This window comes from Corythoichthys intestinalis, chromosome 1 (genome assembly GCF_030265065.1).
Source record: "Corythoichthys intestinalis isolate RoL2023-P3 chromosome 1, ASM3026506v1, whole genome shotgun sequence".
Classification (NCBI taxonomy): domain Eukaryota; kingdom Metazoa; phylum Chordata; class Actinopteri; order Syngnathiformes; family Syngnathidae; genus Corythoichthys; species Corythoichthys intestinalis.
Genome location: NC_080395.1, coordinates 48,521,536 through 48,526,738, shown reverse-complemented (window position 1 = coordinate 48,526,738; position 5,203 = coordinate 48,521,536).

The following is a 5,203-nucleotide window of genomic DNA, read 5'->3' as shown; positions in this document are numbered from 1 at the left end:
TTTGCTTTTGCTGCTCGTTTTGTGAACTATCGAGAGTGCTGTCATGCTCATCAATGTTCCTTTTGGGTTCAAATCAAAAGGGTGCAACATTCTGCTCCCACTGCTTGAGCTGTGCAGACGCACATTTGAGCTCCTGAAGGGCACGCTCCTATCTTGACTGATAAGCGCTCAGGGCCGGGACCAGCCTGAAAAATACGTCTCAACTATGGCTCCGAGGGCTCTGAAACCTGAGGATCTGGATGAAGTCAAATCCTCCATCCAGAAAATAGAGGCCTCTTTAGCCTCCCTGACCAACCTGGAGGCGTCTCTGAACGTGATTCAAAGCCAGAATCGGGAAGTCATGAAAGAATTACAGCTGATGCGCGCTGAAAACGAGAAGCTCAAACAAGTGGTTGAGGAAAAGGAGGCACGCATCAAAAGGCTGGAAATTCTGGCTGATGATCTCGACCAAGGAAGATGATCTCATCATCTCTGGATTACAACTGGCGCCCAGATCATATGCCGAGGCCGCTGGCCCACCTGTGGCTCAACAGGCAATTGACAAGCTACAAGAATTTGGAATAAAAGTGGACCCGGAGGACATCCGTCACTGCTTTCTGCTCCCAGCTGGGGGGAGAGGACCGGCGACGGTGGTCGTGAAGTTGGTGGACCACAAGAGCAAGGTTGCTCTGCTTGAACAGCGCCACCGCCTGAAGGGAACGAAGATCTTTCTGAATGACAACCTGACTTGCCGAAATGCTCAAATTGCGAAAAAAGCACGTCAGCTCAAAAAAAGAGGGGAAAATTGCCAGCACCTGGGTCTCTGATTGCAAAATCCTTGTCAAGTCGCAAAACATGAAGATAAGAGTCGTGCGAAGCTGGGAGCTGACCCTATTTGAAAATTAATGATGACACCTATGACCAACTTTCTGGATGACCAGATTGATGAGTCCCATGATGACCCAATTGATAGTCTTGATCCTGACCTCAACTTTTACACTAACATGTCGAACAACTGTAAGTACTACACAACAGAACAGTACAACAATTCTATGGATGCGGACGGTAAGCTAAAACTAATCCACTTCAACGCCAGTAGTCTATCCAACATTTTGAAAACATGAAGAATATCTACAGAGCTTCAAAAACAAGTTTGATGTTATTGCCATCTCTGAAACCTGGCTCAATGTCGACAAAGGATCTGACTTTAAATTGCACGGATACAAGATTGCCCAAATGAATCGGACATCTAAGGGAGGAGGTGGGTGTTGCCATATTTTTAAAAGTTGTGTTTAAGTTTGATGTCCTACATGACATGTCAACTGCGATTGAAGATCTGATGGAATGTATCACAATTGAGTTAAGTATCCCAAACTGCAAAAGCATTACCATTTGCTGTGTCTATCGTGCACCTGACTCAAACGTCCAGCTTTTTACTCAGTATATGGAAAAGATATTGTTTAAAACGAATAACAAACATGTTTTTTGCTGTGGGGACACAAATCTGGATGTCTTGAACCCTAAAAAAAAATCCGCATATAGACGACTTTGTTGCCTCTATGTATTCTCAAGGCCTACAGCCTCTGATTACGCAACCAACACGAATAACGACACACAGAGCGACACTAATTGATAATATATTTACAAACATTCTAAATCAGACTCATAGCGGCTTGCTAATCTGTGATATCAATGACCATCTGCCTATCCTTACAAACTGCACCCTACGCAACTACTGTGAAAACACGGCAAAGGCAGTGTACAAAAGAATAAGAAATGATCAAAACATTGAAAGCATGAAAAAAGAACTCTCAACTCAAGACTGGAATGATGTTTACAATGCAACTAATGTGAATGCTGCTTATCGGTGCTTTATGAATACAATTCAACATCTCTACGATAAACACTGCCCAAGAAAGTTGATTCCCACAAGGCGAAGAATGATAAACAAACCTTGGATGACCAAAACGCCTATCAACGCTTGCAGAAAGAAAACAACTCTGTATAAGGAGTTCATCTCCAAGAGGACAGGCAGAAATATAGAAATAAACTTAACTCCATTCTGCGAGCTTGTAAAAAACAATACTATTGCAAATTACTGGAAGACAACAAAACCTACACGTGTAGACTGTGGAAAATACTAAACGGGATGATAAAAAAAAAAAAAAAAGGGAGTCAGGGAAATCTTACCCTGAATTCTTTTATGGAGATAACAGTGAGATGAGGAACAAAGAAGAGATTGCAAATAAATTTAATGAATTCTTTGTAACTGTTGGGCCTAAACTAGCTGGGAACATTCCCTCTGTAGCTACTCATATGCGCAACAAAGATTCCACCGACCTACACGAAATTGACATGAAACTCATTAAAAGCATTCATAATGAAATACTACTCCCCATAACTCATATTTTCAATACATCTTTTGAGACAGGAATCTTCCCTGATGAAATGAAAATTGCTAAAGTTATCCCAATCTTCAAAGGTGGGAACCCACGAGTTCAACAACTATAGACCTATCTCTATCCTGCCTCAACTATCAAAAATTCTCAAAAAACTCTTCAACAACCGACTTGACAAATACATAACAAAAGATCATTTATTATATGATAGCCAATATGGGTTTAGAAAAAACCACTCCACTGCGCAGGCCCTAGCAGAGTCTGTAGAACTAATCACAGATGCTGTTGACCGAAAAGAATACTCAGTGGGCATTTTCCTGGACCTAAAAAAAGCCTTTGATACTGTTAACCACAATATCCTACTGGACAAACTAGAGAGACTTGGAATACGAGGCATCGTTCTAAACTGGGTAAGTAGCTACCTGGAAAATCGTTCGCAATATGTAACATATGATGGGTGCAGATCGACTACACGTCAAATTACATGTGGCGTGCCCCAAGGCTCTGTCCTGGGACCGAAGCTATTCATCCTATACATAAATGACTTACATCAAGCATCTAAACTACTTAAAATGGTACTTTTTGCGGACGACACAAACATCTTTTGTTCTGGAAAGGACCTACACAGTCTATCTATACAAATAAACGCAGAACTAGCAACACTGCAAGAATGGTTCGATGCAAATAAGTTATCCCTGAATCTCGAAAAAACTAAATACATACTATTTGGCAGAAAAGGACTGAATGAGAACCTAAACATACAAATAAATAATGTTGTGATACAAAGAGTACAACAGCACAAAGTCTTAGGTATTGTTCTTGATCACCGCCTAACTGGGAAGCCTCATGTGGAGCAATTGCGCAACAAGCTTGCTAGGAGCATCTCCATTCTCTTTAGAGCTCAAAACATGCTAGATACGAGGGCTCTCCAAACCCTATACTGCGCGCTCGTTCTGCCGCACCTCAACTACTGCTTAGAGATCTGGGGGCACACATATGCAACACATCTACAGTACTGTGCAAAAGTCTTAGGCAGGACACCTGCCTAAAACTTTTGCACAGTACTGTATATTTTTATTAATATTATTTATATACAGGATATAATGTATGTATATATTTTCCCCAAGTGGAAGCTTCCATGATCCTAATAAATGTAATAATTAAAAAAAAATATATACAGTACTGTGCAAAAGTTTTAGGCAGGTGTCCTGCCTAAGACTTTTGCACAGTACTGTATGTCCACTCTTTATCCTTCAAAAAATAGCCATTAGAATTATTCATAGAGCACCGTTCAGAACACATACCAATGAACTTTTCATCAAGTCCAAGCTATTAAAATTTCATGACCTGGTTAACTACAAAACTGCTCAAATGATTTACAAGGCCAACGCAAACAGTCTCCCGACTAACCTACAAGCATTGTTCCAACTAAGAGAATCCTCTTACGACCTGAGAGGAAACAGACGGTTTTCCTATCAGACCATTAGGACTACAATGAAATCGTTCTCGATTGTAAACACTGGGGCTCGCCTATGGAATACATGTGATGCAGCGCTAACGAATATAAATTCATTGAGTTACTTCAAAAAAATGTACAAACAAAATATAATAAAACATTACATTGACCAAAATCCGTCATAACCGCAGAGCGCACACACATCACAGATGTGATGTTCTCACAGCATTAAATGTCAGGGTCAGAGAATAAGACATAACAATTGCTCTTAAGATATGCCCTCCAGCAAAATCGCATTACTGAGCTGCCATTGCAACGAAAGTGCCGTGTTTGACCTGCTACACAATGGAGCTTATGGATTGGGCATTGAGCTCTCTGGATAAAATATTTTCTACGATGAGACCTACACCAAGCCAACGACCATGTCCGGCCAACACGTTCACATCTGGTTATGTGGAGGATGCCTGGGGAAAATGGAGGCCATTATGCTTAACGTCTCTCCAGATTGAGGACGTCGAGGACCTCTTTGTCTTCGGCTCTCTGATGGCTCTCGCCTTCCTGTTGCTTTTTGGTGCCCTCTGGGTTCGCCGATTCTCGATGAGGATGAAGAATCAACTCAACGAGATAATGGAGGTTGCTCGTCACAACGGCGACAAATTGTCACAGGTGACGAAGGAACAAGCAGCACTAAGTGATGCTGCCGCTCAAATGGCCACAAAAATCAACACGGAGCACCGTGATCACGAAAGGCTCGCTCGAGGAAACCAGGCAAGGGAGGATGATGACTAATCGTCTGAAGCGGATACAACAGACGCGAGCCTCCATGGCACCCCCAGCCTTCCCTCCCTACACCTACTTGGACATCAACTGATACAATGAACCCACTCGAATTGACAATATGTGAAAATCCATGGCAATCAATGACTTTTGAACGAAATGTGAAGATTATGACTGGACTGTAACACAATATGCTGTCTGTGCGTCACTGGCTGATGGGGGACGGGTATCGATAAGCATCTGCTTTTCCCGTCTTTCCTTGTCTGTCTTCGTCTTTCCTTCGGGTAAAATTCCACACTCTGAAACTGTCAATTATTTTGATGATGATGACAATGACAATAAATTCATTCATTCATTCAGATGACATGACATATTTTAAGAACTACAAGTCTTTCTATCAGTGGATCCCTTTAAAATGTTTAAGTCTCCATAAAAGTTTTCGGGGTGACTAAAAGATATTTGATATTTCGAAAAATAATTAAGAAGCAATTCTACTATAGTCGGGACATTTGCACTGCAAGGGCATTTTTGTGTATTTAGTCACTTGTACATTGTTACTTAACAGTGGGACAAAAAATAAAAAAATATCAAA